The sequence below is a fragment of the Ostrea edulis genome, chromosome 10 (genome assembly GCF_947568905.1).
Source record: "Ostrea edulis chromosome 10, xbOstEdul1.1, whole genome shotgun sequence".
Classification (NCBI taxonomy): domain Eukaryota; kingdom Metazoa; phylum Mollusca; class Bivalvia; order Ostreida; family Ostreidae; genus Ostrea; species Ostrea edulis.
Window position 1 is genome coordinate 1,359,549 of NC_079173.1, and position 16,367 is coordinate 1,375,915.

The following is a 16,367-nucleotide window of genomic DNA, read 5'->3' on the forward strand; positions in this document are numbered from 1 at the left end:
TAGGAGATAGTAACAGTTCAAGGAGTCTATTTCATCAGTTTTAGAGTAGCATTTTTGTCGAGATCGGTCCATTTCGGCCAGGTTCTTCAATATACCTCAATAATTTATTTCCGATATTTCTATATATCCTAATAGCCCTGGTTTCATAGATGTGAGGAAACTTGACCGAAGGAAAATACTCAAAGTATTTTAGGAGATGGTGCCAGTTGAACGAGTCTATTTCATCAGTTTTAGAGTAGTATTTTTGTCGAGATCGGTCCATTCCGGCCAGGTTTTTCAATATAGCTCATTAATTTATTTCCAATATTTTTATATATCATTATAGCCATGGTTTCATAGATGTGCGGAAACTTGACCGAATGAAAATACTCAAAGTATTTTAGGAGATAGTGCCAGTTCAACGAGTCTATTCCATTAGTTTTAGAGTAGAATTTTTGTCGAAATGGGTCCATTCCGGCCAGGTTTTTCAATATACCTCATTAATTCATTACAAATATTTTTATATATTCTAATAGCCCAGGTTTTACTGATGTACGGAAACTTTACCGAATGAACATACTCAAAGTATTTCAGGAGATAGTGCCAGTTCAACGAGTCTATTCCATCAGATTTACAGTAGTATTTTTGTCGAGATCGGTCCATTTTGGCCAGGTTTTTCAATATACCTCATTAATTTATTACAAATAATTTTATATATTCTAATAGCCATGGTTATACAGATGTGCACAAACTTTACTGAATGAAAATACTCAAAGTATTTTAGGAGATAGTGCCAGTTCAACGAGTCTAATCCATCAGTTTTACAGTAGTATTTTTGTTGAGATCGGTTCATTTCGGCCAGGTTTTTCAATATACCTCATTAATTTATTTCCAATGTTTTTATATTTCCTAATATCCCTGGTTTCGTAGATGTGCGGAAACTGTACTGAATGAAAATACTCAAAGTATTTTAGGAAATAGTGCCAGTTCAACGAGTCTATTCCATCAGTTTTAAAGTAGTATTTTTGTTGAAATCGGTCTATTCCGGTCAGGTTTTTCAATATACCTCATTAATTTATTTCCAATGTTTTTATATATCCTAATAGCCTTTGTTTCACAGATATGCGGAAACTTTACCGAATGAAAATCCTCAAAGCATTTTAGGAGATAGTGCCAGTTCAACAAGTCTATTCCATCAGTTTTAGAATATAATTTTTGTCGAGATCGGTCCATTCCGCCCCGGCTTTTCAATATACCTCATTAATTCATTACAAATATTTTTATATATTCTAATATCCCAGGTTTTACTGATGTACGGAAACTTTACTGAATGAAAATACTCAAAGTATTTCAGGAGATAGTGTCAGTTCAACGAGTCTATTCCATCAGTTTCACAGTAGTATTTTTGTCGAGATTGGTCCATTTCGGCCAGGTTTTTCAATATACCTCATTAATTTGTTTCCAAAAGTTTTATATATACTAATAGCCCTTGTGTCATAGATTTGTGGAAATTTTACTGAATGATAATACTCAAAGTATTTCAGGAGAGAGTGCCAGTACAACGAGTCTATTTCATCAGTTTTAGAGTAGTATTTTTGTCGAGATCGGTCCATTCTGGCCAGGTTTTTCAATATACCTCATTAATTCATTACAAATATTTTTATATATTCTAATAGCCCTTATTTTACAGATGTGCGGAAACTTTACCGAATGAAAATACTCAAAGTATTTTAGGAGATAGTGCCAGTTCAACGAGTCTATTCCATCAGTTTTAGAGTAGAATTTTTGTCGAGATCGGTCCATTTCGGCCTGGTTTTTCAATATACCTCATTAATTTATTACAAATAATTTTACATATTCTAATAGCCCTTGTTTTACAGATGTGCAGAAACTTTACCGAATGAAAATACTCAAAGCATTTTAGGAGATAGTGCCAGTTCAACGAGTCTAATGCATTAGTTTTACGGTAGTAGTTTTGTCGAAATCGGTCCATTTCGGCCAGGTTTTTCAATATACCTCATTAATTTATTTCCAATATCTTTATATATTGTAATAGCCCTGGTTTCAAATATGTGAGGAAACTTTACCGAATGAAAAAATAAAACGTGTTTTAGGAGATAGTGCCAGTTCAACGAGTCTATTCCATCGGTTTTAGAGTAGTATTTTTGTCGGGCTAGGTTCATTTCGGCCAGATTTTTCAATAGATCTCATTAATATATTACAAATATTTTTATATATTCTAATAGCCCTGGCTTCACAGATGTACGGAAACTTTACAGAATGAAAATACTCAAAGTATTGTAGGAGAAAGTGCCAGTTCAACAAGTATATTCCATCACTTTTAGAGTAGTATTTTTGTCGAGAGTTGTCCATTCCGGCCAGGTTTTTTAATATACCTCATTAATTTATTTCCAATATTTTTATATATTATTATAGTCCTGGTTTCACAGATGTGCGGAAATTTTACCGAATGAAAATACTCAAAGTAATTTAGGAGATAGTGCCAGTTCAACGAGTCTGATCCATAAGTTTTAGAATAGAATTTTTGTCGAGATCGGTCAATTTCGGCCAGATTTGTCAATCTACCTCATTAATTTATTACAAATAATTTTATATATTCTAATAGTCCTTGTTTTACAGATGTGCAGAAACTTTACCGAATGAAAATACTCAAAGCATTTTAGGAGATAGTGCCAGTTCAACGAGTCTATTTCATCAGTTTTAGAGTAGTATTTTTGTCGAGATTGGTCGATTCCGGCCACGTTTTTCAATATACCGCATTAATTTATTTCCAATATTTTTATATATCCTTATAGCGCTGGTTTCATAGATGTGCAGAAACTTTACCGAATGAAAATACTTAAAGTATTTTAAGAGATAGTGCGAGTTCAACGAGTCTATTTAATCAGTTTGAGAGTAGTATTTTTGTCGAGATCGGTCCATTCTGGCCAGGTTTTTCAATATACCTCATTAATTCATTACAAATATTTTTAAATATTCTAATAGTCCAGGTTTTACAGATGTGCTGAAACTTTACCGAATGAAAATACTCAAAGTATTTTAGGAGATAGTGCCAGTTCAACGAGTCTATTCCATCAGTTTTTGAGTAGAATTTTTGTCGAGATCGGTCCATTTCGGCCAGGTTTTTCAATATACCTTATTAATTTATTACAAATAATTTTATATATTCTAATAGCCCTTGTTTTACAGATGTGCAGAAACTTTACCGAATGCAAATACTCAAAGTATTTTAGGAGATAGTGCCAGTTCAACGAGTCTATTCCATCAGTTTTACAGTAGTATTTTTGTCGAGATCGGTCCATTGCGGCCAGGTTTTTCAATATACCTCATTAATTCATTACAAATATTTTTATATATTCTAATAGCCCTGGTGTCATAGATGTGAGGAAACTTTACAGAATGAAAATACTCAAAGTATTTGAGGATATAGTGCCAGTTCAACGAGTCTATTCCATCAGTTTTAGAGTAGCATTTTTGTGGAGATCGGTCCATTCCGGCCAGGTTTTTCAATATACCTCAATAATGTATTTCCGATATTTCTATATATCCTAATAGCCCTGGTTTCATAGATGTGCGGAAACTTTACCGAATGAAAATACTCAAAGTATTTTAGGAGATAGTGCCAGTTGAACGAGGCTATTTCATCAGTTTTAGAGTAGTATTTTTGTCGAGATCGGTACATTCCGACCAGGTTTTTCAATATAGCTCATTAATTCATTTCCAATATTTTTATATATCATTATAGCCATGGTTTCATAGATGTGAGGAAACTTTACCGAATGAAAATACTCAAAGTATTTTAGGAGATAGTGCCAGTTCAACGAGTCTATTCCATTAGTTTTAGAGTAGAATTTTTGTCGAAATGGGTCGATTCCGGCCAGGTTTTTCAATATACCTCATTAATTCATTACAAATATTTTTATATATTCTAATAGCCCAGGTCTTTCTGATGTACGGAAACTTTAACGAATGAAAATACTCAAAGTATTTCAGGAGATAGTGCCAGTTCAACGAGTCTATTCCATCAGTTTTACAGTAGTATTTTTGTCGAGATCGGTCCATTTCGGCCATGTTTTTCAATATACCTCATTAATTTATTTCCAAAATTTTTATATATACTAATAGCCCTTGTGTCATAGATGTGTGGAAATTTTACTGAATGAAAATACTCAAAGTATTTCAGGAGATAGTGCCAGTTCAACGAGTCTATTTCATCAGTTTTAGAGTAGTATTTTTGTCGAGATCGGTCCATTCTGGCCAGGTTTTTCAATATACCTCATTAATTCATTACAAATATTTTTATATATTCTATTAGCCCTTGTTTTACAGATGTGCAGAAACTTTACCGAATGCAAATACTCAAAGTATTTTAGGAGATAGTGCCAGTTCAACGAGTCTATTCCATCAGTTTTACAGTAGTATTTTTGTCGAGATCGGTCCATTTCGGCCAGGTTTTTCAATATACCTCATTCATTCATTACAAATATTTTTATATATTCTAATAGCCCTGGTGTCATAGATGTGCGGAAACTTTACCGAATGAAAATACTCAAAGTATTTGAGAATATAGTGCCAGTTCAACGAGTCTATTCCATCGGGTTTAGAGTAGCATTTTTATCGAGATCGGTCCATTCCGGCCAGGTTCTTCAATATACCTCAATAATTTATTTCCGATATTTCTATATATCCTAATAGCCCTGGTTTCATAGATGTGAGGAAACTTTACCGAATGAAAATACTCAAAGCATTTTAGGAGATAGTGCCAGTTCAACGAGTCTATTCCATCAATTTTACAGTAGTATTTTTGTCGAGATCGGTCCATTTCGGCCAGGTTTTTCAATATACCTCATTAATTTATTTCCAATATTTTTATATATTCTAATAGCCCTAGTTTCACAGATATGCGGAAACTTTACCGAAGGAAAATACTCAAAGCATTTTAGGAGATAGTGCCAGTTCAACGAGTCTAATCCATCAGTTTTACAGTAGTATTTTTGTTGATATCGGTCCTTTCCAGTGAGGTTTTTCAATATACCTCATTAATTTATTTCCAATATCTTTATATATTGTAATAGCCCTGGTTTCAAATATGTGAGGAAACTTTACCGAATGAAAAAATAAAACGTGTTTTAGGAGATAGTGCCAGTTCAACGAGTCTATTCCATCGGTTTTAGAGTAGTATTTTTGTCGGGCTAGGTTCATTTCGGCCAGATTTTTCAATAGATCTCATTAATATATTACAAATATTTTTATATATTCTAATAGCCCTGGCTTCACAGATGTACGGAAACTTTACAGAATGAAAATACTCAAAGTATTGTAGGAGAAAGTGCCAGTTCAACAAGTATATTCCATCACTTTTAGAGTAGTATTTTTGTCGAGAGTTGTCCATTCCGGCCAGGTTTTTTAATATACCTCATTAATTTATTTCCAATATTTTTATATATTATTATAGTCCTGGTTTCACAGATGTGCGGAAATTTTACCGAATGAAAATACTCAAAGTAATTTAGGAGATAGTGCCAGTTCAACGAGTCTGATCCATAAGTTTTAGAATAGAATTTTTGTCGAGATCGGTCAATTTCGGCCAGATTTGTCAATCTACCTCATTAATTTATTACAAATAATTTTATATATTCTAATAGTCCTTGTTTTACAGATGTGCAGAAACTTTACCGAATGAAAATACTCAAAGCATTTTAGGAGATAGTGCCAGTTCAACGAGTCTATTTCATCAGTTTTAGAGTAGTATTTTTGTCGAGATTGGTCGATTCCGGCCACGTTTTTCAATATACCGCATTAATTTATTTCCAATATTTTTATATATCCTTATAGCGCTGGTTTCATAGATGTGCAGAAACTTTACCGAATGAAAATACTTAAAGTATTTTAAGAGATAGTGCGAGTTCAACGAGTCTATTTAATCAGTTTGAGAGTAGTATTTTTGTCGAGATCGGTCCATTCTGGCCAGGTTTTTCAATATACCTCATTAATTCATTACAAATATTTTTATATATTCTAATAGTCCAGGTTTTACAGATGTGCGGAAACTTTACCGAATGAAAATACTCAAAGTATTTTAGGAGATAGTGCCAGTTCAACGAGTCTATTCCATCAGTTTTTGAGTAGAATTTTTGTCGAGATCGGTCCATTTCGGCCAGGTTTTTCAATATACCTTATTAATTTATTACAAATAATTTTATATATTCTAATAGCCCTTGTTTTACAGATGTGCAGAAACTTTACCGAATGCAAATACTCAAAGTATTTTAGGAGATAGTGCCAGTTCAACGAGTCTATTCCATCAGTTTTACAGTAGTATTTTTGTCGAGATCGGTCCATTGCGGCCAGGTTTTTCAATATACCTCATTAATTCATTACAAATATTTTTATATATTCTAATAGCCCTGGTGTCATAGATGTGAGGAAACTTTACAGAATGAAAATACTCAAAGTATTTGAGGATATAGTGCCAGTTCAACGAGTCTATTCCATCAGTTTTAGAGTAGCATTTTTGTGGAGATCGGTCCATTCCGGCCAGGTTTTTCAATATACCTCAATAATGTATTTCCGATATTTCTATATATCCTAATAGCCCTGGTTTCATAGATGTGCGGAAACTTTACCGAATGAAAATACTCAAAGTATTTTAGGAGATAGTGCCAGTTGAACGAGTCTATTTCATCAGTTTTAGAGTAGTATTTTTGTCGAGATCGGTACATTCCGACCAGGTTTTTCAATATAGCTCATTAATTCATTTCCAATATTTTTATATATCATTATAGCCATGGTTTCATAGATGTGAGGAAACTTTACCGAATGAAAATACTCAAAGTATTTTAGGAGATAGTGCCAGTTCAACGAGTCTATTCCATTAGTTTTAGAGTAGAATTTTTGTCGAAATGGGTCGATTCCGGCCAGGTTTTTCAATATACCTCATTAATTCATTACAAATATTTTTATATATTCTAATAGCCCAGGTCTTTCTGATGTACGGAAACTTTAACGAATGAAAATACTCAAAGTATTTCAGGAGATAGTGCCAGTTCAACGAGTCTATTCCATCAGTTTTACAGTAGTATTTTTGTCGAGATCGGTCCATTTCGGCCAGGTTTTTCAATATACCTCATTAATTTATTTCCAAAATTTTTATATATACTAATAGCCCTTGTGTCATAGATGTGTGGAAATTTTACTGAATGAAAATACTCAAAGTATTTCAGGAGATAGTGCCAGTTCAACGAGTCTATTTCATCAGTTTTAGAGTAGTATTTTTGTCGAGATCGGTCCATTCTGGCCAGGTTTTTCAATATACCTCATTAATTCATTACAAATATTTTATATATTCTAATAGCCCTTGTTTTACAGATGTGCAGAAACTTTACCGAATGCAAATACTCAAAGTATTTTAGGAGATAGTGCCAGTTCAACGAGTCTATTCCATCAGTTTTACAGTAGTATTTTTGTCGAGATCGGTCCATTTCGGCCAGGTTTTTCAATATACCTCATTCATTCATTACAAATATTTTTATATATTCTAATAGCCCTGGTGTCATAGATGTGCGGAAACTTTACCGAATGAAAATACTCAAAGTATTTGAGAATATAGTGCCAGTTCAACGAGTCTATTCCATCGGGTTTAGAGTAGCATTTTTATCGAGATCGGTCCATTCCGGCCAGGTTCTTCAATATACCTCAATAATTTATTTCCGATATTTCTATATATCCTAATAGCCCTGGTTTCATAGATGTGAGGAAACTTTACCGAATGAAAATACTCAAAGCATTTTAGGAGATAGTGCCAGTTCAACGAGTCTATTCCATCAATTTTACAGTAGTATTTTTGTCGAGATCGGTCCATTTCGGCCAGGTTTTTCAATATACCTCATTAATTTATTTCCAATATTTTTATATATTCTAATAGCCCTAGTTTCACAGATATGCGGAAACTTGACCGAAAGAAAATACTCAAAGTATTTTAGGAGATAGTAACAGTTCAAGGAGTCTATTTCATCAGTTTTAGAGTAGCATTTTTATCGAGATCGGTCCATTTCGGCCAGGTTTTTCAATATACCTCAATAATTTATTTCCGATATTTCTATATATCCTAATAGCCCTGGTTTCATAGATGTGAGGAAACTTTACCGAATGAAAATACTCAAAGTATTTTAGGAGATGGTGCCAGTTGAACGAGTCTATTTCATCAGTTTTAGAGTAGTATTTTTGTCGAGATCGGTACATTCCGACCAGGTTTCTCAATATAGCTCATTAATTCATTTCCAATATTTTTATATATCATTATAGCCATGGTTTCATAGATGTGAGGAAACTTTACCGAATGAAAATACTCAAAGTATTTTAGGAGATAGTGCCAGTTCAACGAGTCTATTCCATTAGTTTTAGAGTAGAATTTTTGTCGAAATGGGTCCATTCCGGCCAGGTTTTTCAATATACCTCATTAATTCATTACAAATATTTTTATATATTCTAATAGCCCAGGTTTTACTGATGTACGGAAACTTTACCGAATGAAAATACTCAAAGTATTTCAGGAGATAGTGCCAGTTCAACGAGTCTATTCCATCAGTTTTACAGTAGTATTTTTGTCGAGATCGGTCCATTTCGGCCAGGTTTTTCAATATACCTCATTAATTTATTTCCAAAATTTTTATATATACTAATAGCCCTTGTGTCATAGATGTGTGGAAATTTTACTGAATGAAAATACTCAAAGTATTTCAGGAGATAGTGCCAGTTCAACGAGTCTATTTCATCAGTTTTAGAGTAGTATTTTTGTCGAGATCGGTCCATTCTGGCCAGGTTTTCAATATACCTCATTAATTCATTACAAATATTTTTATATATTCTAATAGCCCTTGTTTTACAGATGTGCGGAAACTTTACCGAAAGAAAATACTCAAAGTATTTTAGGAGATAGTGCCAGTTCAACGAGTCTATTCCATCAGTTTTAGAGTAGAATTTTTGTCGAGAGCGGTCTATTTCGGCCAGATTTTTCAATATACCTCATTAATTTATTACAAATAATTTTATATATTCTAATAGCCCTTGTTTTACAGATGTGCAGAAACTTTACCGAATGCAAATACTCAAAGTATCTTAGGAGATAGTGCCAGTTCAACGAGTCTATTCCATCAGTTTTACAGTAGTATTTTTGTCGAGATCCGTCCATTTCGGCCAGGTTTTTCAATATACCTCATTAATTCATTACAAATATTTTTATATATTCTAATAGCCCTGGTGTCATAGATGTGCGGAAACTTTACAGAATGAAAATACTCAAAGTATTTGAGGATATAGTGCCAGTTCAACGAGTCTATTCCATCAGTTTTAGAGTAGCATTTTTATCGAGATCGGTCCATTCCGGCCAGGTTCTTCAATATACCTCAATAATTTATTTCCGATATTTCTATATATCCTAATAGCCCTGGTTTCATAGATGTGAGGAAACTTTACCGAATGAAAATACTCAAAGCATTTTAGGAGATAGTGCCAGTTCAACGAGTCTATTCCATCAGTTTTACAGTAGTTTTTTTGTCGAGATCGGTCCATTTCGGCTAGGTTTTTCAATATACCTCAATAATTTATTTCCGATATTTCTATATATCCTAATAGCCCTGGTTTCATAGATGTGAGGAAACTTTACCGAATGAAAATACTCAAAGTATTTTAGGAGATGGTGCCAGTTGAACGAGTCTATTTCATCAGTTTTAGAGTAGTATTTTTGTCGAGATCGGTACATTCTGACCAGGTTTTTCAATATAGCTCATTAATTCATTTCCAATATTTTTATATATCATTATAGCCATGGTTTCATAGATGTGAGGAAACTTTACCGAATGAAAATACTCAAAGTATTTTAGGAGATAATGCCAGTTCAACGAGTCTATTCCATTAGTTTTAGAGTAGAATTTTTGTCGAAATGGGTCCATTCCGGCCAGGTTTTTCAATATACCTCATTAATTCATTACAAATATTTTTATATATTCTAATAGCCCAGGTTTTACTGATGTACGGAAACTTTACCGAATGAAAATACTCAAAGTATTTCAGGAGATAGTGCCAGTTCAACGAGTCTATTCCATCAGTTTTACAGTAGTATTTTTGTCGAGATCGGTCCATTCCGGGCAGGTTTTTCAATATACCTCAATAATTTATTTCCGATATTTCTATATATCCTAATAGCCCTGGTTTCATAGATGTGAGGAAACTTTACCGAATGAAAATACTCAAAGCATTTTAGGAGATAGTGCCAGTTTAACGAGTCTATTCCATCAGTTTTACAGTAGTATTTTTGTCGAGATCGGTCCATTTCGGCCAGGTTTTTCAATATAGCTCATTAATTTATTTCCAAAATTTTTATATATACTAATAGCCCTTGTGTCATAGATGTGTGGAAATTTTACTGAATGAAAATACTGAAAGTATTTCAGGAGATAGTGCCAGTTCAACGAGTCTATTTCATCAGTTTTAGAGTAGTATTTTTGTCGAGATCGGTCCATTCTGGCCAGGTTTTTCAATATACCTCATTTATTCATTACAAATATTTTTATATATTCTAATAGCCCTTGTTTTACAGATGTGCGGAAACTTTACCGAATGAAAATACTGAAAGTATTTTAGGAGATAGTGCCAGTTCAACGAGTCTATTCCATCAGTTTTAGAGTAGTATTTTTGTCGAGATCGGTCCATTTCGGCCAGGTTTTTCAATATACCTCATTAATTTATTTCCAATATTTTTATATATTCTAATAGCCCTAGTTTCACAGATATGCGGAAACTTGACCGAAGGAAAATACTCAAAGTATTTTAGGAGATAGTAACAGTTCAACGAGTCTATTTCATCAGTTTTAGAGTAGTATTTTTGTCGAGATCGGTCCATTTCGGCCAGGTTTTTCAATATACCTCAATAATTTATTTCCGATATTTCTATATATCCTAATAGCCCTGGTTTCATAGATGTGAGGAAACTTTACCGAATGAAAATACTGAAAGTATTTTAGGAGATAGTGCCAGTTCAACGAGTCTATTCCATTAGTTTTAGAGTAGAATTTTTGTCGAAATGGGTCCATTCCGGCCAGGTTTTTCAATATACCTCATTAATTCATTACAAATATTTTTATATATTCTAATAGCCCAGGTTTTACTGATGTGCGGAAACTCTGCCGATTGAAAATACTCAAAGTATTTTAGGAGATAGTGCCACTTCAACGAGTCTATTCTATCTCTTTTACAGTAGTATTTTTGTTGACATCGGTCCATTCCGGCCAGGTTTTTCAATATACCTCATTCATTTATTTCCAATATTTTTATATATTCTAATAGCCCTGGTTTCACAGATGTGCGGAAATATTACCGAATGAAAATACCCAAAGTATTTTAGGAGATAGTGCCAGTTCAACGAGTCTATTCCATCACTTTTAGAGTAGTATTTTTGTCGAGATCGGTCCATTCCGGCCAGGTTTTTTAATATACCTCATTAATTTATTTCCAATATTTTTATATATCATAATAGCCCTGGTTTCACGGATGTGCGGAAACTTCACCAAATGAAAATACTCAAAGTACTTTAGGAGATAGTGCCAGTTCAACGAGTCTATTCCATCACTTTTAGAGTAGTATTTTTGTTGATGTCGGTCCATTCCGGCCAAGTTTTTCAATATACCTCATTAATTTAGTTCCAATCTTTTTATATATTCTAATAGCCCTGGTTTCACAGATGTGCGGAAACTTTACCGAATGAAAATGCTCAAAGTACTTTAGGAGATAGTGCGAGTTAAACGAGTGTATTCCATCACTTTTAGAGTAGTATTTTTGTCGAAATTGGTCCACTCTGGCCAGGTTTGTCAGTATACCTCATTAATTCATTTCCAATCTTTTTATATATTCTAATAGCCCTGGTTTCGAAGATGTGCAAAAATATTACCGAATGAAAATACTCAAAGTATTTTAGGAGATAATGCCACTTCAACAAGTCTATTCCATCACTTTTAGAGTAGTACTTTTGTCGAGATCGGTCCATTCCGGCCAGGTTTTTCAATATACCTCATTAATTCATTTTCAATCTTTTTATATATTCTAATAGCCCTGGTTTCACAGATGTGCGGAAATATTACCGAATGAAAATACTACAAGGATTTTAGGAGATAATGCCACTTCAACGAGTCTATTCCATCACTTTTAGAGTAGTACTTTTGTCGACATTGGTCCATTCCGGCTAGGATTTTCAAAATACCTCATTAGTTTATTACTAATGTTTTTATATATTCTAATAGCCCTGGTTTCACAGATGTGTGGAAATATTACCGAATGAAAATAATCAAAGTAGTTTAGGAGATAGTGCCAGTTCAACAAGTCTATTTCATCACTTTTAGAGTAGTATTTTTGTCGAGATTGGTCGATTCCGGCCAGGTTTTTTAATATACCTCATTAATTTATTTCCAATATTTTTATATATCATAATAGCCCTGGTTTCACAGATGTGCGGAAACTTTACCGAATGAAAATCCTCAAAGTACCTTAGGATATAGTGCGAGTTACACGAGTGTATTCCATCACTTTTAGAGTAGTATTTTTGTTGACATCGGTCCATTCCGGTCAGGTTTTTCAATATACCTCATTAATTCATTTCCAATATTTTTATACATTCTAATAGCCATGGTTTTAGAGATGTGCTGAAATATTACCGAATGAAAATACCCAATGTATTTTAGGAGATAATGCTAGTTCAACAAGTTTATTTCATCAGTTTTACAGTAGTATTTTTGTCGAGATCGGTCCATTCCGCCCAGCTTTTTCAATATACCTCATTAATTTTTTACAAATCTTTTTATATATTCTAATAGCCCTGGTTTCACAGATGTGCAGAAACATTACTGAATAAAAATACCCAAAGTATTTTAGGAGATAGTGCCAGTTCAACGAGTCTATTCCATCACTTTTAGAGTAGTATTTTTTTCGACATTGGTCATTCCGGCCAGGTTTGTCAATATACCTCATTAATTCATTTCCAATATTTTAAAAAATTCTAATAGCCCTTGTTTCACAGATGTACAGAAACTTTACCGAATGAAAATACTCAAAGTATTTTAGGAGATAGTGCCAGTTCAACGAGTCCATTCCATCAGTTTTAGAGTAGAATCTTTGTCGAGATCGGTCCATTCCGGCCAGGTTTTTCAATATACCCCATTGGTTTATTTCCAATCTTTTTATATATTCTAATAGCCCTGGTTTCATAGATGTGCGGAAACTATACCGAATGAAAATACTCAAAGTACTTTTGGAAATAGTGCGAGTTCAACGAGTCTATTCCATCAGATTTAGAGTAGTATTTTTGTCGACATTGGTCCATTCCGGCCAGGTTTGTCAGTATACCTCATTAATTTATTTCCAATCTTTTAAAAAATTCTAATAGCCCTCGTTTCAGAGATGTGCGGAAAGATTACTGAATGAAAATACCCAAAGTATTTCAGGAGATAGTGCCAGTTCAACGAGTCTATTCCATCACTTTTAGAGAAGTATTTTTGTCGACATTGGTCCATTCCGGCCAGGTTTGTCAATATACCTCATTAATTTATTTCCAATATTTTTATTTATCTTAATAGCCCTGGTTTCATAATTGTGCGGAAACTTTACCGAATGAAAATACTCAAAGTATTTTAGGAGATAGTGCTACTTCAACGAGTAAATTCCATTACTTTTAGAGTAGTATTTTTGTTGACATCGGTCCATTCCGGCCAGGTTTGTCAATATACCTGATTAATTTATTTCCAATATTTTTATTTATCTTAATAGCCCTGGTTTCATAATTGTGTGGAAACTTTACCAAATGAAAATACTCAAAGTATTTTAGGAGATAGTGCTACTTCAACGAGTCTATTCCATCACTTTTAGAGTAGTATTTTTGTTGACATCGGTCCATTCCGGCCAGGTTTTTCAATATACCTCATTAATTCATTTCCAATATTTTTATATATTCTAATAGCCATGGTTTTACAGATGTGTGGAAATATTATCGAATGAAAATACTCAATGTACTTTAGGAGATAATGCCACTTCAACGAGTCTATTCCATCAGTTTTAGAGTAGTACTTTTGTCGACATTGGTCCATTCCGGCCAGGTTTGTTAATATACCTCATTAATTTATTTCCAATCTTTTAAAAAATTCTAATAGTCCTCGTTTCAGATTTGTGTGGAAACATTACTGAATGAAAATACCCAAACTATTTTAGGAAATAGTGCCAGTTCAACGAGTCTATTTCATCACTTTTAGAGTAGTATTTTTGTCGAGATCGGTCGATTCCGGCCAGGTTTTTCAATATACCTCATTAATTTATTTCCAATATTTTTATATATCATAATAACCCTGGTTTCATGGATGTGTGGAAACTTCACCAAATGAAAATACTCAAAGTACTTTAGGATATAGTGCGAGTTAAACGAGTGTATTCCATCACTTTTAGAGTAGTATTTTTGTCGAAATTGGTCCACTCTGGCCAGGTTTGTCAGTATACCTCATTAATTTATTTCCAATCTTTTTATATATTCTAATAGCCCTGGTTTCAAAGATGTGCGGAAACTTTATCGAATGAAAATACCCAAAGTACTTTAGGAGATAGTTCGACTTCAACGAGTCCATTCCATCAGTTTTAGAGTAGAATCTTTGTCGAGATCGGTTGATTCCGGCCAGGTTTTTCAATATACCCCATTGATTTATTTCCAATCTTTTTATATATTCTAATAGCCCTGGTTTCGCAGATGTGCGGAAACTTTACCGCATGAATATACTCAAAGTACTTTGGGATATAGTGCGAGTTCAACGAGTCTATTCCATCAGTTTTAGAGTAGTATTTTTGTCGAGATTGGTCCATTCCGGCCAGGTTTGTCAGTATACCTCATTAATTTATTTCCAATATTTTTATATATCCTAATAGCCCTGGTTTCATAAATGTGCGGAAACTTTACCGAATGAAAATACTCAAAGTATTTTAGGAGATAGTGCTACTTCAACGAGTCTATTCCATCACTTTTAGAGTAGTATTTTTGTTGACATCGGTCCATTCCGGCCAGGTTTTTCAATATACCTCATTAATTCATTTCCAATCTTTTTATATATTCTAATAGCCCTGGTTTCATAGATGTGCGGAAACTTTACCGAATGAAAATACTCAAAGTACTTTAGGATATAGTGCCAGTTCAACGAGTCTATTCCATCAGTTTTAGAGTAGTATTTTTGTTGGCATTGGTCCACTCCGGCCAGGTTTTTCAATATACCTCATTGATTTAGTTCCAATCTTTTTATATATTTTAAAACCCTGGTTTCACAGATGTGCGGAAGCTTTACCGAATGAAAATACTGAAAGTACTTTAGGATATGGTGCCACTTCAACGAGTCTATTCCATCACTTTTAGAGTAGTATTTTTGTTGACATCGGTCTATTCCGGCCAGGTTTTTCAATATACCTCATTAATTCATTTCCAATATTTTTATATATTCAAATAACCCTGGTTTAACAAATGTGCGGAAACTTCACCGACTAAATGTTTTGGACTAAATATTTAGTCATATTATGATATGTTTTTGGTGCAATCAAATTGATGCTTACTGTAAATTGATTAAATCGCCGTTTTTGATCCTAAATTTGGAACTAATTCGTAATATGCGTATGAATATAGGGTATACACGTGGTGGAGATTTAAATGTAAACATGGAATCAAAAGTAAGAAAGGTTGTAAAAATACGATAAAACTTGTAAAATAAGAGACAAGCAGCTAAACGGTATATATGCACTTCCTAAAGTGTCAGTTGGCTATGAAAAGAGCCTGATGTATCACCTGTTGCCTGAACTTTTAAAGAGAAAGGAAACCGAGAATGATTGTTTATATCATGTTACATTGTCACGTGATTCCAAGCGTTGACAGAGGTGTTTGTGAAGCTTGCGTAACGCGCCCTTTGGTGAGAGAATGGTCTATTCCATCACTTTTAGAGTAGTATTTTTGTCGAGCTCGGTCCATTCCGGCCAGGTTTTTCAATATATCTCATTAAATTATTACAAATATTTTTATATATTCTAATAATCATAACATAATCTGTTGAATATACAGCATCTTAAAAACAAATGTCTTTTTTTCCCTCAACCTTGTCAAACAATACTGATATTTCAGCAAATGAGAAGTTTGGACATCTCGTTTCATCGACATCTTAAATCTTTTGACACCGATTTGTCTGAGTGCATGCACACGGACTTTGTAGCCGCTGTGTGGTCAAAAGTAAATGTATTTGAATACCATTCATTTATTGTTTGTAGGCACAAAAGCAGTGTTGGGTGAATCTATTTCTTCACGTTTT